The sequence below is a fragment of the Tachypleus tridentatus genome, chromosome 7, assembly GCF_004210375.1.
Source record: "Tachypleus tridentatus isolate NWPU-2018 chromosome 7, ASM421037v1, whole genome shotgun sequence".
Taxonomy (NCBI): domain Eukaryota; kingdom Metazoa; phylum Arthropoda; class Merostomata; order Xiphosura; family Limulidae; genus Tachypleus; species Tachypleus tridentatus.
In genome coordinates this window covers 137,343,891-137,370,116 of record NC_134831.1, presented here as the reverse complement: position 1 = coordinate 137,370,116, position 26,226 = coordinate 137,343,891, and the positions used below count along the sequence as shown (strand labels likewise).

Below are 26,226 nucleotides of genomic sequence, written 5' to 3'. Positions count from 1 at the left end.
TGTGAAGAATAAGGATGACACAGCAGTAACTGTGAAGAATAATGATGACACAACAGTAACTGTGAAGAATAAACATGACACAACAGTAACTGTGAAGAATAAGGATGATACAACAGTAACTGTGAAGAATAATGATGACACAACAGTACCTGTGAAGAATAATGATGACACAACAGTAACTGTGAAGAATAAGGATGACACAACAGTAAATGTGAAGAATAGTGATAACACAACAGTAACTGTGAGGAATAAGGATGACACAACAGTAACTGTGAAGAATAAGGATGACACAACAGTAACTGTGAAGAATAATGATGACACAACAGTAACTGTGAAGAATAAGGATGGCACAACAGTAACTGTGAAGAATAAACATGACACAACAGTAACTGTGAAGAATAATGATGACACAACAGTAACTGTGAAGAATACACATGACACAACAGTAACTGTGAAGAATAATGATGACGCAACAGTAACTGTGAAGAATAAGGATGACGCAACAATAACTGTGAAGAATAATGATGACACAACAGTAACTGTGAAGAATAAACATGACACAACAGTAACTGTGAAGATAATGATGACACAACAGTAACTGTGAAGAATAATGATGAAACAACAGTAACTGTGAGGAATAAGGATGACACAACAGTAACTGTGAAGAATAAACATCACACAACAGTAACTGTGAAGAATAATGATGACACAACAGTAACTGTGAAGAATAAATATGACACAACAGTAATTGTGAAGAATAAGGATGATACAACAGTAACTGTGAAGAATAATGATGACACAACAGTAACTGTGAAGAATAATGATGACACAACAGTAACTGTGAAGAATAAGGATGACACAACAGTAACTGTGAAGAATAAGGATGATACAACAGTAACTGTGAAGAATAAGGATGACACAACAGTAACTGTGAAGAATAATGATGACACAACAGTAACTGTGAAGAATAAGGATGACACAACAGTAACTGTGAAGAATAAGGATGATACAACAGTAACTGTGAAGAATAAGAAGACATAACATTGTTCTGCAGTGACCAGCATTGATGTCTTTTTCCACTCTCGTGAAGACACAAATGTTTGGATACATGAAAGTTACCCTTTGTTCAACATTCTAGACCTAGCTTCTGGATATTGGAAGATCAAGCTGAATGAGGCCAACAAGCCACACGAGAGAGCATACAGAAACTTTACATCTGCAACTCGTCCTTTATAATGTTCCTGCCATTTTCGAGTGACTGAAGCTCCAATGGTATTTCGTTATACGTTTCTGTCTGCTAGTAAGAACGCGGGCAGTGTTCTTTAGCAGTTAAGAAAAACATAAAATTAAGAATAATAAACTGTTTATCTGTAAATGCTCTGGAGGAATTATTTGATAACATTGTGTAAAAGGAAAAAATTTCAATGGACCCTGCGAAGATCACAGCAGTTTCACACTAATGCATGAATGGTTGCAAGAACTGCAGCTTGTTAGGTTTTGAACGATACTTTCAATGATTCATGGCAATTTTCACTCATATTACTGCACTGTTATGGCTCGGCATGGCCAGGTGGTTAAGGCACTCGACTCGTAATCGAGGGTCGCGGGTTCGAATTCCTGTCACACCAAACCTGCTCGCCCTTTCAGCCGTGGGGGCGTTATAATGTGATGGTCAATCCCATTATAGTGATAGTGTATTTTAAGTTGTATTGTCACAGGTGTACGTCAAAGTACAACTCGTATTTGAGTATTCTAGTCATATGCTGATGATTAATGAACGTAGATACTATCTTGCAAAACAAAAACCAAATGCATTATATTTCTAGCATTATAAGGGTATAACGTTTTTATATCGTCATCTGGGCCTGAATTTAAATATGCAGATGGATTATCATTCAGGTGGTGACAATTTTCCATTCATTGATTCTCCTGATTATGGACACCATGTAGGAGTAAAATCCATTGCAGCAACAATAAAGTTAAACTATAAAGTATATGTTGATTTCACAGATGGAACAAGTGTAGATGTCATGTAGCAAGGTGAAGCGCAACTGTTTCTAGTACAGAATTGCAATGTGACTTACGCAGCATGGGACATATTCATCAGCTATATTATTGTTGCATATTTAAAAAATGTGGTTCTCAATCTGTGAAGCAGCTAGTGGTCCCCAGAGTTCTCAGGCAGGAAGCTGTCCAAACTGGAAGCCTCCAAGATGTAATTACATATGAGATACTATAGGAAAAGCACTTCTTGCATTTGTAGGGAGACACTTAACAATATTGCCAAAAATGTCTTCCTTGTGTTGCCCAATGAAATTTTGGTCAAAACAGAGTAAACTCTGATTAAGAGCTGTTGTATCTCTGTTACATAAATATAAGTAGATCTTTCCCAGAGGGGCCCGGCCAAGCGTGTTAAGGCGTTCGACTCGTAATCCGAGGGTCGCGGGTTCGAACCCCGGTCGCAACAAACATGCCCGCCCTTTCAGCCGTGGGGGCGTTATAATGTTACGGTCAATCCCACTATTCGTTGGTAAAAGAGTAGCCCAAGAGTTGGTGGTGGGTGGTGATGACTAGCTGCCCTCTTACACTGCTAAATTAGGAACGGCTAGCGCAGATAGCCCTCGAGTAGTTTTGCGCAAAATTCAAAACAAACAAACAAACTTTCCCAGAGAATAAATGAAGTAATCAATATGTGTGGTTACTGTAAATTATGTTACTAAGTAGGCTTCTACTTTGACTGATATATTAAGACATGACATGTTGGTGGAAACTCAATAGCACAATTAGCAACTGAAGAAACCTACATGAACCGAAGAGCTAATTTCAACACTTTATTGAGACGTATGATATGTTGTGCGTGGTAAAAATGCATACGTTTTGCCACAACAAAGCCAGTGTGATATTTAGCAGTACAAATAATACAGACTTTCTATCAAGCAGATACTTACATTCCAACAAAAGTGACTCAGACTCAGAAGTTCAATGATTATTTATTGACATTTTCATTTCTGGATAAAAAAGTAGTCTGTGAATGTGATTTATGGTGACCTTCAGTGGTTGACCTGCATAAAATGTCTATGCTAGCACCTAGGAAATGCTACAATATAGGACAAGATATTTACGATAAAACAGTGATGAAAGTTTAAACATAGAAACTGGGTACAGCTTGATATATGCCAGAGGTACTGAATCAGCTTAATTCTGACTGGACTGGTCTTTTTGTCTGAGAAAAAGGCCACTGAACTATGAGTTATTTGCGACGGCTGAATAGGTTGGCAAGTTAAAGCCATGTATCAATAAGGAACTTCTTACACACTGGTTAGATCAGTAAACAGAGATTATTATGGATCAAAGGATAGTGAGAATACAGTATTGAATTATATCAAGTTAGCTGATGAGGTAAGAAGTGCTTAACTATTTAACTGAGTGTTTCTAAGGAATCAGACAAGGAAATACCAGTATAGTAAACATATGATACTTCCACTGAGTGGCCAATATGCTAGTATTGAGCTTCTAACTGGTATGGCTGGAATTAACTGCCAGATAAGCAGTTGTACTGGTCACTTGATTTTAAAAAAATCAATGACTACATAAAAACGTCACTCCTTACTTCCACGCTATAGAGATGTATTTATTTATACAATGTCTGCACTACGTCGTGAAATAACAACTTGATTATTACATAGTCAGGACTCTTGGTTCATCTTAAGGTCAGTGAAGACCACAAGGATTTAAAGTAAAAAATTACTAGGATTTAAAGTAAAAAAAAATAAAAATAAACAGAAGCATACTATAGGGGTGATGTAACCTTTCCAAGCCACCTATTGGCATTTTTTGATAGAATGTGTATGCTGTACTTCACGAGACAGCTACATAATTACAAGATTGTAGCTGAGACAACTGATGCTGATAGATTTGATGGTTAGAAAATATATTATTGACACGAATAGAAACGATTGAGAATTTTTTAATACAATCAGCTGCTGAAAATCACACCTTTCTAAGCACTCAGGTGAGATTTGTGAGGAACATAGATATATTGTTAACCCAGCATGCAACCTTATGAAATTGCTTTTGTATATATAAAAGTATGCATTAACATAGAAGTTTATACAAGACCTCTGCATGACTCTTCCACATGTACAAAAATTGTTGTATTGTTAATGAGCACAGAATATGAATAATGCTGCCATAAATCATATGGAAAACGTTTATGTTACACTAGATTTTCTCTGTGTTTGTTTTTCAGTGATGAGAACTATACACATCTTTTGAGAATGACTAGAATCACAGAGACTGGTATAATATCATGATAATGTGTGGCCATATAAGACAGTAAATGTGTTTTAATGGTGGATATTGCCATAGCCTATAGTGGATAGCACGAACTTTAAATAGTGGATAAGGAAAAACACCTGTTTGGCTAAATTCTGGTAGTGATAATTTATTTACTTTATGATGCTAAAAGACACAGAGTCAACCTTAGTGGCTCCTAGATGGCACCACAATATTATGTAGCATAGCTACCGAAACAAAACTATCCAAAACAAGTATTCATTTGTCATGAATTCAATGTGCAATGAATCAGACTGCTATCTACTGTATTCACTTTGGGAAATCAAACCACGAACTCCTGCGTTGTACGTCCACAAATTTCGCACTAGCCCATCGGAGACAGGTATATATCATTATATATATGTATATATAGTTTGTTTCTTTTATTAATTCGCCCCCAGATACTCGAAGGTCATATACGCTAGCCGTACCCAATTTAGCAGTGTAATATTAGAGGTAAGGCAGCTAGTTATCACAACTGGCCATCAATTCTTTGACTCCTCTTTTACTAATGGATAGTGGGATTGACCGTCATATTATAACGCACCCACGGTTGAAAGGGCGAGCATGTTTGATGTGACGGGGATTCGAACCCTTGACCCTCAGATTACATACAAGTCGAACACTCTAACTAACCACCAGGTCATGCAGGACAGGTATCAGTATAGTTTATAGATATGTGTATATGTGAGACAAGTGGGAAATTACATTTATAAATGGATATTATATAAAATCGTTCACGAGTTCTGTATCACACAAATGAATGAAGTTAAAAATTATGATCCAAATGTTAATATTGTGCGAAACTCTTGTGTCTAACCTGTCATCATATCAAAGGAAGACATGGTACATTCAGTATTTTAACAAGTACATGAGAAATAATATTTTAAGTCTTGGAAGATTGGATACACAAAAATCTTGTGAATTTTTCAAGGGAGAGACAAAGCAACGCGAAATCCCAAACTACAGTGAGGAAATAAAAGATGGTGTTGCACGATACATTTCAAACAGTAGAGTGAACGTTTTTGGTTTCATTGAATCGTACTGTTCATGAGTTGGTGAAATTGTCTGGTGAGACTGAAATCTCCCATCGATATTCTGTGTGTCGTGTTGAAAGTAAATTTGGTGTACCCAACATTTTATTTGAATTCCACGTGAGACGTTAGGTTAAATAGATTGTAATATTTTATACGTAAGCCGTATTTATTTTTGGAATATACTGCACTTAAAACACACAAAGACTATCGTGGAATAGCAGTGTAGGGTCCAAGGCAGAAAGTAGGAACCGATGTCAACAGCTTAACCCTACCTCCAAATTATCCATAGGAACTAGATTCTGTTGCCATGGAAAGAAGTAAATTGAAAACACCCGTAGATGGAAGTGATACGTGCAGCTATTTTATAATAACTTAACAGGGAAGACAGGTATCTACTGATCAAGTGTATACCTTAGACAAATATTGTTAGCCTCGGATATTGTTTGGGAGAAAGTTTCTAAAAACATCGTATCTACGTGAACACAAACAATGTATAATACAATTGATCAGTGCAATAATTTGGACGCTTCGTGTTTGTGAAGTATTAATTTTCAAACCTACTCTTGTAGTTGAACCTCTAACCAATCAGAATCCAAGTTAATTAGGTATTTTCAGTCCATACTCTTGTCATGTAAAATCTAATACATAACATTTCTAACTATCTTATTTCAATTGGACTTGCTAGAAATTTCACTCGGTTTATTCTAATACTTGACACTTGTGTTCTCATTACATAAGATTATATGTTGTTTGAAAATATCGAAGAGTAAACACTGGGCCTATTGAGAAGAATATTTTGCTGGAAGCATCCTCTAACATGTTAGCTCTGTTCATCTGTTACTTCAGATGAACTTAACCTTGTGTCTAACCAATGAAACTAGCAGAAAAACTTCACCTTTTCCTTCATCCAATCAGATTCTAGCCTACACCCCGCAGGAAATCAAGTAGTTACAAGATCCAGATATGCAATATAGGTTATTCCTCTTCATTCACTAGCTGTACATACTGTGATGTTTCTTAACGTCGATCTCAAATAGTACATCTTTACCATTAATATTCGATTTACGATTCACTTTTCTTCTTCGTTAACTATAAAAGTACTAATTAATATGTTTCACAAAGTGTATCTTTATCATTAGTGTTTTATTCATGAAAATTCAATCTGCAATACTTGTTTTTTTCTTCATTAAATTTAAAGTTCCTGAATAGCGAGATATATATATATCGTAAACGTCTGTATGTGATTTGAAAACAAGTGACCTCCCACTATATGAAATATTATTCTTTTTTAGTAACTCTAAACTTACCCTTAATAAAATAATGTTCACTTTCTAAAAGTAATATCCTATTATTCATCATATTATTTTATCTTACAACTAAAATACTGTGAACTTTCACTGTTAAAGGTTTTTCTTGTTAAACGTTTTCATCATTGATATAATGATACAACTGATTTATTTACACTGTAAAAGTTGTTTCTCTTTTATATTTTACATTAATTAATAATTTATTTTTTCTGTTATTAATTCATTTATGTTGAAACCTATCTTTTTTATTCGGAATTAGTCCATTGATTCGATATTAAACAGTACTCGTACTAAGCAGACTGCTCGTTGTTTAATGAACCTATCTTACACCAACATGAACTGGAAGTATTTTTGAATTGACGTGATCATTGTTAAAATATCTTTTTTTTTTCTTGTCTTGCTGTGAGCGAAATCCTTTTCAAAACTTATATTATAATTAACTTTATTTCCACTTAGAAGATTTTAATTGCCAGAGCATCTTTGTGATTTAATGTTCTTTCATTCTTAGTATGAATAGAACGCCAAAACTTAATATTACAGTTATATTCCATAGCATATAAAACACGCGAGTTGTTATAGATGGAAGAAATACGATGCTATTCAGCTCTCTTTTTGAGACATGTGGTAGAGGACCAAAGGTAGCCAGCCTTTCAAGCAGAGAAGACGTTTCTACAGACGACAAGGAATTGTTGTACCTTGTTGTCTTTTGTTTTAAATGGTAAGATGTTCAGTAGTCGAAAGATGTTCGTATATACACATCCAAGATACATTTGAGGAATAGACGTATCGAATAATTTCACTATTTAACACTTTAATAATAAAGGTTTACTATCTAGATAAGTAAACATGATATTTATCAATTTTCTGATTTAACAAAGGGTTATTAACATTATTTAACTTCCTTAACACTTCTTTTTTAAATTTTCGTCAATAACTGTAATAGAAAAATTGTAGTTGTCTTTTTAAAAAACTGACTAATGTTTAATAATTCAATTCCAAAGTAAGTTAAATTACCATAGATTGTATATGCTTGAGTCATTAAAACCTTGGTAAGGGAATGTTTAAACAATTCTAGTAATTCTAGTATAACACTTTCACTGTTATAATAGAGTCTTCTGTATGTTATGTTTATGAAAGCAATTAAAAAGCAAAACCCGAAATATTTTGTTGAATTGTAGTGTCTAGAAATGAGATTATTTGTTTGAAATTAAGCACAAAGCTACACAACCTGCTCTGCCCACCACGAGTAACGATATCCGGTTTCTAGTTGTAAGTTCACAGACAGCTAGCTGTTTCTAGTAGATAAACGATACGTTTAAAGGCTTATAACGTTGAAAATAGATTTCGCTACGCGTTGTGAACACAACATTATGTAGCTTTGTGTTTAACAACAAAAAACACGCCAAGTTTTGGTGTTAAGCACTAACAAACAACTGACCTAGCAACAAACATTCTATATTAAGATTACATTCTTATCCAGAGCATTTGAAGTGATATTCTTTAAGAATTACTAGAGTTCAGTACAAGCGGCTCCTACTTTGATTTTAGTAATAAATCTATGGTCAAATACCTGGTATAGTCATGGACTTCCATCTTACCTAGGTGCCCCATGGCCAAGTGGTTAAGACGCTAGACTCCTACTCTGCGAGGCGCGGGTTCGAATCCCTATCGTACCACACATACGTGAGGTATATTTCAGCCGTGAGGGCTTTATAATGTAACGGTCAACCCCATTATTCGTTGGTAAAACCTGGCTAAATTAGGGACTATCAGTACAGATAGCCCTCGTGTAACTTTGCGCAACATTCCAAAACAAGCTGTCTTACCTTATTTCTTTATCAACATGTTTGTAGTTAAGCACAAAGCTATACAATGGGCTATTTGTGCTGTGTCTACCACAGGTATTGAAACCCTAAGCGATGCGAGTCTGCATGCATGCTGCTGTAACGCTGGGAGGCTTATGAATATGAAAAGCAATGGTTGGCCAATTATCCAGATGAAATCAAACCCTTATATTACACAAGATATTTCGATGACGCTTTTGCGCTATTTTTCACTTAGGATGAGGTTAAGTCTTTGTTAACATGCCTTACGTTGAGTTTGGGAATAATTTCAAACTGTCATTTCAAGACATTTAAAATATCAAGTTGCATACCCCATTAGTGTATTAAGCCACGCTCAATACTTTTATTGAATTTCATTATTGGTTTATTGTGTTATATATCTTCTTTGGTTGTTTCGAACTGTTTCATTTGGCTTGTTTGACTTCCTATATTTAATGTTTAGGTGTTGTAAACAAGAGCCTTGATCTGTAGCGTTAGCAGTGCCTCTAATATTAAAAATACTTAATAAAATCACATTTTAGTCCACTAAACAGTGAGTGTTATATAAATGCCCAATGCTGTCTTGACAACTGATTCAGAGACTGCCCGAGATTTATTGGAATATTGGCAGCTGTTGTTGCTCGGGTTTCTTGTTCACATAATTTTCTGGATGTTTCTGTTTGTGTTTAACCTGATATAAACTTCTTTCGTACCATTTCTTTGTATATAGCACCAAATTACCTTTATTAAGGTTACCTAATGCTATAAATTCACCCGATTCCGTTCATAGAACACCCGAGGCGAAATGTGTGACAACAATGTTATACTTGATGAAACAGTTTGAGAAGAAAGCAAAAGTAAAATTGATGAAAGAAAAAGTTGAGAAATAGTATTGTCATTTCCAGTCAGGATTTTTATTACGGGTTTTTAACTGCTAAATAAGATATCCCTTGGAATGACGGTCCGGTATGGCCAGGTGGTTAAGGCACTCGACCCGTGATCCGAGTATAAAAACCACGCGTGTTAAGGTTAGAATCCCCCTCACACCAAACATGCTCGCCCTTTTAGCCGTGGGAGCGTTATAATGTGACGGTCAATACCACTATTCGTTTGTAAAAGAGTAGTCCAAGAACTGGCGGTGGGTGGTAATGACTAGTCTTACACTGCTAAATTAGAGACGACTAGCGCGGAATGCCCTCGTGTAGCTTTGCTCCAAATTCAAAACAAACACAAACCGTTGGAATGATGTGAGGACTTCTCAAACTGGCTCTCAGTTTTTATCTTTATTGTAACACATAAATCTAGCATATCCTTCACGTGGTCTTTCTTTATAGTTGAAAGAAGTAAACTGGTGGCAAGGAGACATATAGTGGAACACGTTGTACTCTTTATCTACTGTCACGTGACCGGATTCAACAATTACTTAATGATTAATTAAGCAAGGGTTTAACAAATCTCATAACAGGAACGCAGGATTACATAATCTGATGGAATAGTAAAAACTTGGGTTTTACGATTATAGTGCTCAGTGACTGTTTTATATTTACTGCCACTACACTTTCGAAGTGTTAAAATATGTGATATGTTTCTGTGTTAAATCAAAGTTGCTTGAGTAACACAGAGTTATTTTAGTGGAGAAAGCTTATTTTTGACTGATGAGTAAATATATAAACAGTAAGCTCACCGACAGCTGTATATTAAGCACTATCCACAACATCAACAGAATCCATTTGCCAAGCCATTTCCTTAAAATCGTATAATTACACTCAACTGTCGTACGTAATAAAAAATAGCGACACTAATTGATGTGAGCTTATTTTACATCTCGTGTGTATTTTTTAATCCAATTTCAAAATTAAATAACAGTTTGATATATTTGTAATTATGTTTTCATGTCATTATTTTCTGAATTTTGTCGTATTTCAGTTTTTATGCAGATCCATTGTGTTATCAAGTGGTTTGATAAATCAACTTACATAATTCTATGACAGCTGTTTTTTTGCCAGCACGTTTCTAAGGTAAACAAGAATAAAATAAAATTATAAATTACTAGAGTGAAAATAATTATTGTAAAAAGTTATAGATTAGAGCTTTGATCCTTCACGAAATTTAGTCGACGTCTGTTTTAGGAATAAATAACTTGTTGGGATAGATGTGGTCATAATTTATTGTATTTTTTGTAACATCTTGATAAGTCTGAGAAGTTACCATAATAAATACCACATTATCTTTCTATGTAGTTGCACCAAAATGAGAAACTAACAGTGAGTTGATTCTAATTTTCTCGGTGAGGCTTTTGATCGTTTTGAAATTAAGCACAAAGTTACACAAAGGACTATCTGTGCTCTGCCCAACACAGGTATCGAAACCCGGTTTCTAGTGGTGTGAGGTCGTCGTGCCACTGGGGGGCGGTGAGGCTTTTGATCGTTTTGAAATTAAGCACAAAGTTACACAAAGGACTATCTGTGCTCTGCCCAACACAGGTATCGAAACCCGGTTTCTAGTGGTGTGAGGTCGTCGTGCCACTGGGGGGCGGTGAGGCTTTTGATCGTTTTGAAATTAAGCACAAAGTTACACAAAGGACTATCTGTGCTCTGCCCAACACGGGTATCGAAACCCGGTTTCTAGTGGTGTGAGGTCGCCGTGCCACTGGAGGACGGTGAGGCTTTTAACAAAAACTAATTATATCAGAAATCCTATTGGTAATAATGCACTTAATATGTAACAATAAGACAGAGGGCTTTATACAGTACGTGTATTTTAAGTATTAAAATTTTCGATTAGATTACACAGAACACTTACTCTACAAATTTTTTTCCAGTTTCCCAAGCTCTTCCGACAGTCCCACAACTATCTGGAGCACTCGTGATGTTTTCTTTATTGATCAGCTCTCCTAAGCCTAATCCAATGATGTAAACACTATCATGGATGTGGCCTGCCACATCTAAGGCATTGACCAACGTGAGTGCTAATATACCTGAAAATAAAGATTTTTTTTCATACCCATATTTTTGCAGTATTCGAAACTATTTTATGGGTGAAATAAATATTTGTAGAGACGATTTAGTTTTGTCACTGTTTGTAAAACAATTTACCGTGTAACAATGAAAAGGTGAAGCAAAGAACAAGTATTAATCATTTTAAAGAAAATGAACTTAAAGTATCAGAAGGTCTGAAGATCTCTAGCACTGAATACATAACATCTTAGTGGTATTCCTTAAACAAATCAGCAGTTATTATAATTTACGTAGCATATAAGTTCTTCCATTATGCTTCAAAGCCTTGACTTACATAGTACTTACCAATAGCATTATGAAATTAAATGGATTTAGTTATTCGTTCAAGATATTAGACGTTACTAACCCACAAATGTTCACTTACAGCTATGTTTGTGGTCATCAGTACTCAATTTTCTAACGTTTTATTCTATCTGTTACAGTGATAGTTCATTCTTGGTATTTTTGCTAGGAGATGAGGGTATATTATTCTTACCATCTGGTTTATTATGTGCCATTAGAACCTGCTCAGAAACAATCCAGATGAATCCAGAACTAGTCATGTTCAGTTGTTCAACCTCACGAAATATTGATTCAGCGTCTTCAGTGCTAAGTGTATAAAGAAATAAGAAAATATAATACAGTTTCGATTCCGATGTAGGGTGCAAAATATATAAAACAATCTATCACTTAATGAGCACAATCGAAGAGACGTAGGGTTTTATTAAAGAGAAAACTACGCCTAATGATAGTTTCCGAATTCTAGTTTTACAATAATCATGAACTACTGATTTTGTTAAAATTAAAATGTCTTTACCGTACCTGTAATAATGCAGCTCTAAACGTCTGTAAAATTAAAAGTTTCCTTTGTTTATAAAATCTTTATAGACGATTACTCAAGTTAGTTATATTCATGTGTACTGACGAAATAACGTTTTTTGAAGAATCTAAAGACTACAGAAAGTTTCAAACTCAAATATCGATTCAGATGAAAAAATCGCAAAGTTACAAATAGTAGACATCTAGCTTTAAAAAGTATCAGATTTCGAGAAATCATGACAACTTTTACAAATACAGTGGTAAAAAATCTGTATTTTGGTTTACAATATTGAACCAGTTCGTTGTTGTTAGTTTCTCACTAACATTGCCCCTTTCAAGGCAGCCCTAGTAATATTAATGTGATTCTTATAAGTAATGGTAGTTTATAATACTGAAATAGATAGAGAGAAATACAAATGGACAAAGTTGACTAGTAGAATACACAGTAAGAGCAGATTCTGAATTATAAATATACCTATTTATTTATAAGTCCATGAACAGCAGAGTGGTCGAAATATATCAGAGCGTTAATGCTACTAATAATTTCCTTGTGCGTCAAAAGTCCTGTATTACAAATATATATATTTATATTATAAAAGTGTCAAAAGTGTCAAATAGTAGAATGTCAGTTTTAATTGAGAAACTAGTAATATTTAAAACAAATTCGCGCCCGCGTCGCGAACAGATTGTTATGAATGTCAGTCAATCCCACTATTCGTTGGTAAAAAAAGTTGGCAGGGTGGTAGACTAGCTGCCTCCTCTAGTCTTACACTGCTAAAAACGGCTAGCACAGATAGTAGATACGCATAGAACAACAAATAGAGAATATTTAAAAACAAATAAACATTTAAAAATCCTATTTTAGCACTGGTTCTTTCAGTTAATGTACTACAAAATTATAAAACGACTTTAGTGCCAATATGTGATAAGTCCAAACCAAAGTTAAAATTCTTAGCACCCTATAGTTACTATATTTTTAATGCTTATCTTTTATACATACATGTTTGTTCATACACAATATTTCGTTATAGAATGTTTTGGGTAGTTCTTAGATTCAAAGGAATCTAGTATTTAATTACAATATTAATCGTATTAGGGCTCAGTATTAGGGCTCAGTAAATTTTAGTACGAATGTCTATTGCACTAAAAGCACTTTGAAAAAGAGTGTAGGTATCAAACTGCAAAGACAATTTCTACATTTTATATATAATTTATTGAGCCTAGTATATTTAGAATAAACAGTACAGACTCTGAACTACAAACGTAAGACAATATCTTTATTTCATCTTTCTTAACGGTCGCAATTCATATTCACTGTGTTATAGTTAACTATAGTGGTGATGACTCTAAGTTGGTATCTCTAAATGATTAGTCCCACGCTTGGACAGCGGTAGGTATTCGGATTTACATCGCTAAAATCAGGCGTTCGATTCCCCTCGGTGGACACAGCAGATAGCCAGATGTGGCTTTGCTATAAAAAAACACCTACACACACTTAATGATCTTGAGTTGCGAGGGGATACAATTAAAGCATAACAGTTACCAAATGCCAATGATTATAAGACATTTCTCAAGGATCGGAAGGTCAAACCGAAGTCTTCAATCACGCAGACGATTCGTAATGAAAAGAGACTTTGCCTCACCTAAAAATAAAGCGCAACAAATCTGTGACTCAGAGTGTTGAAGTGCTTTGAGAATAAGAAAATCAATTAGACAAGCACTTAGTAGGATTCGTGTATGTGAAACCAATGCATCTTTTGCACGAAGACAAGCAAGTACCTACAAAGAACCACTCATGCAAACTGTTGAATTGTGTGAGGATAAAAGAGCAAAACAACAGCAACAAATCAAAAAATAACGATTTATAAGTTCAGTGTTTATTAATTTACTACTGTATTAGGATAGTATATTTTACTATACGGTTGCCGAGACAGATAGATAAAGCTAAACAAGCAACCAGAACAGAACTTGTTAATGTAAAAGGTTAACCACACATAGCCTGCTGTCACGAGTACACAAGACACTAAATCAGACTGTGTAACTGACAACAACAGAGCTAGTAAGGAAACCTATCATTCTATTGGGTCTAATGTGTATTCCAAGCTCGTTCATTACATGAGGAACACTTTGTTCACTCTAAGGTATTAAAACTATAATATCTCAAAGCAAAGCTATAGAGTTGGATGAAATTATTAGGTAATACAAAAATAAATTATTCGACTATGATTCGTATCAGTTGTAGAATCGTTATAGGACATCGTATGATTTACACTGATAATAAAAGTTGAGCGAGATACAAGCTGCCTTGAAAATCACCAAGATAAATAAGTCGTTCAGTTTACCTTCAAAGAACATTATAATAGAACTACTGGAGATGCCAACTGACCTTTTAAAGCATATTCAGCGTTTCAAACATTTTATTTATAGGTCTTATATGTTACTCAAAAAATGCTCCAAATTTTAGAACTGTTATTTAGGAATGACGGTTTTAAACCTTATCGAGCCCTCCTCCCCCAGTGACTCAATGGTAAGTTTTTAAACCTTATCGAGCCCTCCTCCCCCAATGACTCAATGGTAAGTTTTTAAACCTTATCGAGCCCTCCTCCCCAGTGACTCAATGGTAAGTTTTAAACGTTATCGAGCCCTCCTCCCCAGTGACTCAATGGTAAGTTTTAAACCTTATCGAGCCCTCCCTCCTCCCCAGTGACTCAATGGTAAGTTTTAAACCTTATCGAGCCCTCCTCCCCAGTGACTCAATGGTAAGTTTTAAACCTTATCGAGCCCTCCTCCCCAATGACTCAATGGTAAGTTTTAAACCTTATCGAGCCTCCTCCCCCAGTGACTCAATGGTAAATTTTAAACCTTATCGAGCCCCTCCTCCCCAGTGACTCAATGGTAAGTTTTAAACCTTATCGAGCCCTCCTCCCCAGTGACTCAATGGTAAGTTTTAAACCTTATCGAGCCCTCCTCCCCAGTGACTCAATGGTAAGTTTTTAAACCTTATCGAGCCCTCCTCCCCCAGTGACTCAATGGTAAGTTTTTAAACCTTATCGAGCCCTCCTCCCCCAGTGACTCAATGGTAAGTTTTTAAACCTTATCGAGCCCTCCTCCCCCAATGACTCAATGGTAAGTTTTTAAACCTTATCGAGCCCTCCTCCCCCAGTGACTCAATGGTAAGTTTTTAAACCTTATCGAGCCCTCCTCCCCAATGACTCAATGGTAAGTTTGAAAGCTTAAAATGCTAAAACACTGGTTTCAATACCCGTGCGCTTAACAACAAACAAACAGCAATACGATATCAGTGGCTCCTTACACGTCCAGACGTCCCTAATAATACTCTTGGAATTGGATTATTAAAATGGTTGAAATAACTTTGGAAAATAATTATGGTAATCGATTAGGTAGAGAAACTACCTGTGGTGCATGAAATAATTACGTCTATGTCATGTAAATAAATTCACTTATAAAAAATAAAAGTTATACTTCTATCAAAATGGTTCACAGTTAATACCCTCTGCAAGACTCAAGCAGGCCACTGGTACAAAGAACCTCATAATACATTACGAGAATGATGAGACTTCAGGAAACGATGTAAGAATGTTTGTTTGTTTTGAATTTCGCGCAAACCTACACGAGGGTTATCTGCGTTATCTGTCCATAATTTAACAGTGTAAGACTAGAGGGAAGCTAGCTAGCCATCACCACCTACCACCAACTCTTGGGCTACTCTTTTAACAACAAATATTGGGATTGACCGTCACATTATAACGCTCCCCACCGCAGAAAGGGCGAGCATGTTTGGTGTGACAGGAATTCGAACCCGCGATCCTCAGATTACGAGTCGAACGACTTAACCCACCTGGCCATGCCGGGCCGTACGAAGTGAGGATAACACCATTCTAATATTATAATACAAATGATCTAGAATTCAATAAGTTAACTGTTTGACTCACGTATTATGAAAAAAATACCCATTCATAAGATATGGCTGCCCTAAATATTGTTATCAGTGCTTTATGACCATTTTTTATTTCTTCAACTCATTCTTGGATTAAATTTCAGACCTGACAGTACTTGTCCCATTCATAAAATGTAACATGTTTAGCACAATTATCATATTATATTGTAATACCGAGATACTAAACCTACAAGTGAAACAACAGAGCCGATACTCCCTTATACTATTGGAGAAACAAATGTGGCCCTTAGCCTAAATTGGTACATTTTAAAGTAGTAGACGTAATAACTTGTGTACTTTTGAAAAATCAGAACGTCAGTTGTAGAACTAGAGAAATTATTGATCAAGTTCTTAGGACTTGTTTATTTTTAAATAACATTTTTTCCCAAATTTCTTACAGTTTTCAGGATCTCGTAGTTTGAAGTTTTCACTCATCTGTCTCATCGAATATTCATTATTTCCGTTATGCACATTTCAAACTTGTGTTAGCACACATAGCCCTCGAGTAGGTTTGTGCGAAATTCAAAAACAAAACAATCAAACTTGTGTATTTTAGATAAACCATTTTCGTTTAGATTGTGTTTTGCTAAAATATTAAGTTGCAAGTTAGTCCTTTTCACAACACAATTATGGAAAAAAATAACATTATTAAATAAGTTTACCATATAGAAAGTTTCACTAGTCAACCATAGAAGAATTTTAGTGTTGATCAACTGACGACGAATTTGTTTTGAATTTTGCGCAAAGCTACTCGAGGGCTATCTGCGCTAGCTGTCCCTAATTTAGCAGTATAAGACTAGAGGGAAAGCAGCTAGTCATTACCACCCACCGCCAGCTTTTACCAACGAATAGTGGGATTGATCGTCACATAATAACACACCCATGGCTGAAAGGGCGACCATGTTTGGTGCGACCGGGATTCGAACCCGCAACCCTCGGATTACTAGTCGAACGCCTTAACGCGTTTGGCCATGCCGGGCCTTGAAGATGAAACATGGTATTTTGTTCATAGCAATGCGTTATGTAATACTACTGTGTTCAGTATGTTTCAGCCTGGGCCCGGCATGGCCAAGTGTGTTAAGGCGTTCGACTCTTAAACCGAGGGTCGCGGGTTCGAATCCCGGTCGCATCAAACATGCTCACCTTTTCAGCCATGGGGGCGTTATAATGTTACGGTCAATCCCATTATTCGTCGGTAAAAGAGTAGCTCAAGAGTTGGCGGCGGGTGGTGATGATTAGCTGCCTTCCCTCTAATCTTACACTGCTAAATTATGGACGGCTATCACAGATAGCCTTCAAGTTGCTTTGTGTGAAATTCTAAATCAACAAACAAGCAAATGTTTCAATCTAATATAAGTGATTCCATCACAACTACAGGGTAGATAGGATAACTATATTTTGCTTTTCTAAACAACAATAGCCGCCTTGACGTTTGGTAATACTTCTGCATAGTAAAACGGACTTCAGTTTGTTAACTTTATATTTAAAATATATCAAGTATTAATCACTGTTATGGTGAGTTAAGTATTAACGTACTTTGCATACAAAATAAACACTCTACAGTGCAAATCTTTAGTATTTTCCAAATCCTGAATGATGTCTGTAAATCCAGGTTCGTATTCGATAACATCGTCGAGCTAGAGAAAAAAATAAAAGAGAGTAAAATTTAAACTATGTCACAGAATAAGACAATAAACATTATACGCTTTATACCAAGATTTTATATTTTAAATTTGGAAGTTTGAAATTTGAGAGAAAAAGAGAGTAAATTTAAACTATGTCACAGGATAAGACAATAAACATTTTACGCTTTATATCAAGGTTTTATACTTTAAATTTGGAAGTTTGAAAGTTGAGAGAAAAAGAGAGTAAAAAATAAACTATGTCACAGGATAAGACAATAAACATTATCTGCTTTATATCAAGGTTTTATATTTTAAATTTGGAAGTTTGAAATTTGAGAGAAAAAGAGAGTAAAATTTAAACTATGTCATAGGATAAGACAATAAACATTATCCGATTTATATCAAGATTTTGTATTTTAAATTTGAAGACTACAGTTTGAGAAAAAAGAAGAGAGTAGAAATTAAACCATGTCACAAGATAAGCGAATAAAAAGTAGCTACTTTATATAGAGATTTTGTATTTTAAATTTGAAAGTTTGAAAATGTTTATTTCGAAATATAATTAATTAAAAACCAATCAGTAAAATGTTATTTCAATTTTTACGATTTAAACCGAACGTATTTTGGTTTATACCGACGTCAATGTTCACAGATGAAGAACGTTTCTGTAACAAAATCTCATTCCGAATGTTTTATGATGATTATTGTATTATGTAATACAGGAATAGAATTTCATTTTAGCTTATGAGAAACTTCATTCTCTTACTACTCGAAATTTTCACTAAATAAATTAAAGTCCTTATAATAGTCTAATTTCAACTCAGTGTAATCCTTTTCTTACAGCATATTTTTATATGGAAGAGTAGAGTTACCAAGTGAAAGTTATGATCGTATTTCTGCTCATGAGAAACGTCCTCGTTTTTTTTTTTAATTATTTTCATAAACTCTTACCGAGAGAAGTAAAATCATTATGAGAGAACTAATTTAAAATGAATATAATTCTTTCCTGTTTGAGGAAGTAAAGTCTTAGAACAGAAACCAGTTGTGAGAGTTTTAGGACAAAGTAGCAAAAGGGCTCGCGCTTAAACGCATAATTTATTTCTTTAACTGTACGGGGACGGCGGGACGGTATTGTGTGCGTCTTTTGCGGATGAGAGACAAAAACGAAATGACTGTAAATTTTGCAAAAAACTAGGAACTGAATGAAAAATGGTGTTTTAGAATCCCCCTTGGATATACCAAATAATAACTGAACGTTTATTAATGGTCAGATTTGGGCAAGATGTAAAAATTTCCTCATGGACAAAGGGACAGTCTCAGAGATAAACGACGTTTCATAGAATAGACAACATTCAAACTTGGTTTGAAATAAATTCAAGGAATTTCATTTAGGTTTTTATAGTTATTAGGTTATTCAGATATGTAATTGGTCATATTAATAAATGACGTAGGATCAAGAATTGGATGAATAACAAAATATATATATAATCCGCAAATGCGTTTGGGATGTGTAATTTCCCTTTTTATGAGTGAATTGGAAATCTCCCATTGATTTTCTGATTCGAATAAATAACATTTTTGTTTAACTTCAGTGTTCATAGGAAACTAATTATTTTCTTACCGAACTGGTAAATTATGCTTTTAAAGTTTAAATCTCAGTTAATCCTATATTTATTTTGCCAAGTTTAAATTATGACAGTTTTATGCAAAGTTTTACCGATAGCATTTAAGCATTATTTGGGACTTTTTTCTGCTGTATATTTTTTATAACTTTTATTGACAAACCTTAATCTTAGCTTTATCTGCTAAATTCTGGAACCTGCCCAAGGTGTACCTTCCGTTATTATCTGAACTATGTATGAAGACGACACACTTATAATGAAGAAACTTTAGTAGTTCTATCCACACGTCTGCCTGGTGGGAATAAGGGGGAACTGTCCGAAGGAAGGACGCATGAAGATTCTGGAACACAAAATAACATAGTTTGGATAAGAGAAAATTACTTCAAGACAATCTCTGTACAGCTTTACAAAAATACAAATGCAAGGAAATGGTACACATAGTTGTTTTTTCTTTGTTACACTTTTGTTCCTTTCGATACAATAAAGTAAAACAGATGAATAGATGAAGTATTGAGATGTCATATTAAATGTGTGGATTCATGTAAGATATTTAACTTTGAGTGTCATTGAATTTAAGAATACAATAAAGACAACTTGTAAAGTAGGTGATGTCAGATTTTAATAATTTAAACGTTTCGATCCATAGTATTTGGTCATCATCAGATAAAAGTTACATTTCCAAAGGCAAGTTGATTCCAGGGAACGTTATGAACTCGTGACGGCGAGGACAAGTTTATAGGTGGCGTTAAGGTAGCTTTTGAGTAAAATAAGGTGAATAAAATATTAATATAGATAAAAAGTGATTCCTGCATACTTATTAGGTTTAGGCTTTGCTTACTTTATCACTAATAATTCAGTTAATTGTCTTATGTTAATGTTTGGTTTTTTTCGGATGATTTCTACATAGGTTTCCGTAACAAAATTTTTATTTAAAAGTTTTAAAATTATTTGAGAGCCATTTAAGATGTTCAATCAGTCCGAGGTTAATTTATAATTATCTACCTGTTTCTTCGATATAAACTGTTTACATGAATTGTGTTTGATTTCGTATATGATTCTGTTGTTTGGAATAAGATTCTTGATCTTAATACTTAGTATCTGGATTATTATGGTACTTATATTAATGTTCTGTTTCTTCGTGAGTTGTTTCCACACTCCAATTAGGTTTTTGCTGATGTGTTCAACACAAATAATTGTAATGAAGATAAAGTTGAAAAAATAAGTTGTTTTCATTCTTTAAGATTTATATATTTATATTTTTCCGTTTAACATCTTTTTTTTTTTTTTTGATATGCTGTTTATTTTTGAACAAGTTCTTCCGGATAGTTGTTGTTGTTTTTTTCTTTCAACGAAGATCTTAGAACTTATTTGTAGGTCATCGTCTAAATTGTTTACAGAGCATACATTAAAGCCCCCCAGTGTGTCTGCGGACTTACACACTAAAAACCGGGTTTCGATACCCGTGGTGGGCAAAGCACAGATAGCCCATTGAGTAGCTTTGTGCTTAATTCTAAACAAACAAGCATACACTAAATGTTATTTGTGTAACGCATTTCAAGGTTCCTAGTTTCTATTGTAAGGAGAAAACAATCAGGATTTGAGATTAAAATTTCATAGAAGAGTAACAAAGAAAGAACACCTTAACTAGAAATCCACGGAAAAGTGAAAACAATTTTGACTTTATCTTCACAACCATTACTTAGGTCAGAGAAAACCTAAATGAATTATGAAAACGACTCACGACGAAACACAACACCGGCATAAATACCATATTCATACAAAAGCCAAGTATAAAAATCAAAAACCTCATTATTAACAACTACCTCACTGAAAATATGATAGAAACAACGAAATCATCTACAAAATCAAACGCAGTTCGTGTAAACAGTTTATATCGAAGAAACCGGTCGATAATTATGAAGAACATCAGACTAAATGAATATCTTAAACGGCCCTCACATGGTTTTAAACATCTTAAAGAAACAAACGAAATGGCCCGCCATAGCCAAGACGTTCAATTCGTAATCTGTGGGTCGCGGGTTCGAATCGCGAGTTCATACCAAACATACCCGCCCCATCAGCTGTGGGGGCATTATAAAGTATGGCCAATCCCACTATTCGTTGGTAAAAGAGTACCAGAAGTGATGACCAGCTGTCTTCCCTCTAGTCTTATGCTCCTAAATTAGAGACGGCCAGCGCAACTAGACCTCGTGTAGCTTTGCGCGAAATTCAAATAAGCATAGAAACAAAAATATTTTCCCCGAAAACAACGTATAAATTAAACGAAGAAAACCAAACATCAACAGAAGAAAAGGAGCTAAGGTACTACTGATAACATTATCAAAATATTCAGACACCTATATCTTCCTATATCAATATCTTATTCACTTCATTTTACTAAATGAAAAAACAACAACCTTGATCCTACCTCCTAACATGTCCTCACCATTACCGGTCTGTTTCCTGGAGTTCAATTGCATTTTTTAATGTGATCCTTGACTCATAGTTACTGGATACTAAGTGGCAAAATGTTGTAATGATTTAAGTCAGAAATTGTCCGCTAAAAATGTGGCTGTTATTATATGTTTGAATTAATTATTCTGGTAAGTAGGACTTTAATTAAATACAGGGTATTCGGAAAGTCACTGTGCACTTATATGTTTATTAACAGACATGTTTCAATATAGAATACAGGAGGTAAATATGAATGACAATTATTTGTTTTTGAATTTCGCACAAAGCTACTCGAGGGCTATCTGTGCTAGCCGTCCCTAATTTAGCAGTGTAAGACTAGAGGGAAGGCAGCTAGTCATCACCACCCACCGCCAACTCTTGGGCTACTCTTTTACCAACGAATAGTGGGATTGACCGTCACATTATAATGCCTCCACGGATGAAAGGGCGAACATGTTTGGCGCGACGGGGATGCGAACCCGCGACCCTCAGATTACGAGTCGCACGCCTTAGCACGCTTGGCCATGCCGGGCCGTATGGCAGTTATAAACAATATTGAAAGTGACCCCCGTTGGCATCAATACAGGCTTGGATCCTTCTTATTTTGTTTCTAAACACCACTATCAGTTGCTGGCTTGCAATAGACTGAATAAAATATGATTACAAAACTGCACAGTGACTTTCTGAACACCCTGTATTACCTTTCAATTTGTTGAGAATATTTAGTCTTAAATATTGCAAGATGAATAACATTTAACATGACAAGCAAACAGTACAGTGAATAAAAACTAATAAACTATCACTAAATTATTGGTGGAGAAATACATATCAAACAACAAAAGACAATTTCACTTTTTACTGGTGTTAGACAGTCTTTACATTAAATACATAGTATGTATCGTTCTGGAAAGCACTATGAGAGTTAAATTAAAAATCATCTCTGTTAGAGTAATATAATGTTTTAAGATCGAAAGTATTAAACTTGATGTTTTAGTACATAACAAAGAGACTAAACCAACATATCACAGTAATTATTGATCTTATCCTGTTTTGTTTGTTATGAACACTAGTCTTACGTCATTTAAAATATTCTGTCGTTTGGCGCTCAAAATCGTATTGTTTTGTTTTGAATTAAGTACCAAGCTACACAATGTTATATCTGTGCTCTGCCCACCACGGGTATCGAAACCCGGATTTTAGCGTTGTAAGTCCGCAGACACACCGCTGAGCCACTGGGGGGGGGGGGTATGCGCTCAAAATGCGCTTAGGTAGGTAAAGTCTTCCTGGATCTGATTATAACCCATATTTGATTTTGACAAATACGTCTGTGTGATCAAGGAAAGGATGTTAAACTGTTGAAGGTTGACTTGTGCTTTATAGAAAGACAATGGTTCTTATGAGAGTCGTATTCACGTTCGTTCATATTCGTCTCTGTCCTTCTAGCTGGGCCCGGCATGGCCAAGCGTGTTAAGGCGTGCGACTCGTAATCTGAGGGTCGTGGGTTCGCATCCCGGTCGCGCCAAACATGCTCGTCCTCCCAGCCGTGGGGGCGTTATAATGTGACAGTTAATCCCACTATTCGTTGGTAAAAGAGTAGCCCAAGAGTTGGCGGTGGGTGGTGATGACTAGCTGCCTTCCCTCTAGTCTTATACTGCTAAATTTGGGACGGCTAGCACAGATAGCCCTCGAGTAGCTTTGTGCGAAATTCCAAAACAAACAAACAAACTATCCTTCTAGCATTTCTACAACAATAATTAACAAACAATGCACGTGATTTAGTCTTTTAAAGTACTATAATTATGTTTAAATAATGTATTAGAAGACATTTCCAAGAAATAGCAAATTTGACGTTGAAGCTTTGAATTAAATGTTTTCATGCCAAGTTTCGATTTTCCACATATACATAAACATATAACACTACTCAGAGTAATATTTTTCTGTTTCCAAATACTTATTTTTTCATATTTTCTGTTCAATTTAGTTACTCATTATTTCAAACTACCTAGTAGCATTTGTAATAAAAATCAAATTGCACATGTATTTCTTCTCATTTCTTTTAATTTATCCATTTCAGATTTCAAATTACAGTTGAAGACTATTGTTCCTATATTTTGCCAGCTGTCGGCTACTGAACCGTTACGTAATGGTGTCGTTTTGGATACAATGTTTTGGAGGGTATGGCGGAAGCTCTGAAAGCTAACAAAAACCTAGAACGAATAAGCCAGCCAAGTTCAATAGCTTAATTATCAGTAACACAGGAAATAACCAACTGTATTTATGTAAAGCTAAAGCCACTCTATAGTGGCTCGCTACCGTTTCTGAGGCTTAGAACGAAATAACTACACGTTAAAGAAATTATTACCGTGGAAGATCAGACTCAGTTTTTGGTGTAATCAAAAGATTATTAAAATTGCTTGTTTTTTGTACTAAGAGGCTCTGTGAAATAAAGTTATTACAGACAAGTCAGCAAGCGAGAAGATAGAATCATTAAGTCTGTACTTAACCAGTACAGTTGTCAAAAAAGTATGATGAATTTTAAAACAGTCACGTTTTGAATTTCGCGCAAAGCTACACGAGGGTTATCCGCGTTAGCCGTCCATAATATAGAAGTGTAAGACTAAAAGAAAGGCAGCTAGTCATTACCAGCCACCGCTAACTCTTTGGCTATTCTTTTACCAATGAATAGTGAGATTGACTGTAGAATTGTAACGTCCCCACGGCTGAAAGGGCGAGCATGTTTGGTGTGAGAGGGATTCGAACCCGCGACCCTCAAATTACGAGTCGAGTGTCTTAACCACCTGCCCATGCCGGGCCCGAAAAGGGAACAAACAAGTAAAATAAAAAAAAAAATCGATATAAATGTAGTCTAGTTAACTGTAGTAATATTGAAAGTTTTATTTAAAAAAATTGAAACAAGAAAGTCAAGTCATTGAAAACCGAGTTACTTAAAATTAAGAAAAACACTATCTTTACTTTGGCTCAGACCTATATAAAAGTAACACAGGTCTTACAGTTCGTTCTTTCCTGTTTGAATAAGTTTTGTCGTTAAAACTTTCTATATTAGTATAAGCTAGATAGGTTAGGTATATATCGATCCATAAATGTATTTATAAATGTTTTAATTATTATTATAATAATAGTATTAAAAGGGTTTTCTCGTCTAATGTCCAATTAACGTTGATGATATTGGATTGATGAAGCTACAACCGAGTTTTAAAAGTATCAATCGTACGTTGTCTTTTAACACGAAATTTAAAATAACGAAAACTCAGGTCGCGTTATTTAAGACTTTCAGGATTATCTGCGTTAAGAAAGGAGTTTATTCGTCTGTTTCAGAATATTTCAGAAGATACGCATGAGATATATGTGCAGAGTCATCCTCAATTTTCCATTAATAGAATAGAGGGAAGGCAACTAGGCAACAGTAATTAACGCCAACTATTAAACTACTATTTTCCGACAGAATAGTGTAATTTAAAAATCACTTTTACAATGTAGCCATAGCCCAAAGTGTGGAGAGCGTTTTCGCAGCCGGTGAACGAGAAACATGAATTTTTAAATTCACAATAGAGGTGGTTCAGTGTGGTCAGGTGGTTAGTGCACTCGACTTGTAATCTGAGAGTCACAGGTTTGAATCCCCGTCGCACCAAACATGCTCGCCCTTTTAGCCGTGAGGGTGTTATAACGTGACGGTCAATCACACTATTCATTGGTATAAGAGTAGCCCTAGAGTTGGAGGTGGGTGGTGATAACTAGCTGCCTTCTCCCTAGTCTCACACTGCTAAATTAGGAACGGCTAGCATAGATAGCCCTTGTGTAGCTTTGCGCGAAATTAAAAATAACAAATAACACAATGTAGGCACGTTAGCCACTAGGTCATGTCCAAACAGCTAAAAAGGGGGTGTAACATAGCAAAAACTATTCAGGAATTTTAGTGCAATAAATACAGTACATGTAACCATGAGTTATCGTATCATGTGTACAATATCAAACTCGTTGAGAATTTAAAATATGTATATATTGTGTCACTCGCCGAATTTTTGTAACGATCTGTACGGTGAACAATATGATTATTTGTCATATGAAGTACACGTTAGTAAACATAACACGTAGTTTCAGATCGACTCAGATGAAATAAGTTAATAATGTGCTTTGTTCTTCCGTCTAGATTACATCGTAATGGTTAGAGAGAAATTTTGTTTCCATGCAAAAATTAAAAACGATTGAAATTTACACTTGTACAATGTAAG

At 35.1% G+C, this 26,226-nt stretch overlaps 1 pseudogene across 1 annotated transcript in view; it reads right to left on the bottom strand.

The window, feature by feature from the left end:
- Positions 1 to 26,226, bottom strand: part of LOC143257818 (glutamate [NMDA] receptor subunit 1-like) — a 212,548-nt pseudogene that overhangs the window by 48,263 nt on the left and 138,059 nt on the right. Inside the window, exons 4-7 of the transcript XR_013032002.1 lie at positions 19,686 to 19,862; positions 17,812 to 17,912; positions 11,995 to 12,107; positions 11,305 to 11,479 (exon numbers count right to left, since the gene is read on the bottom strand). The product of XR_013032002.1 is annotated as a glutamate [NMDA] receptor subunit 1-like (transcript). The remainder of the gene's footprint in view (positions 1 to 11,304; positions 11,480 to 11,994; positions 12,108 to 17,811; positions 17,913 to 19,685; positions 19,863 to 26,226) is intronic.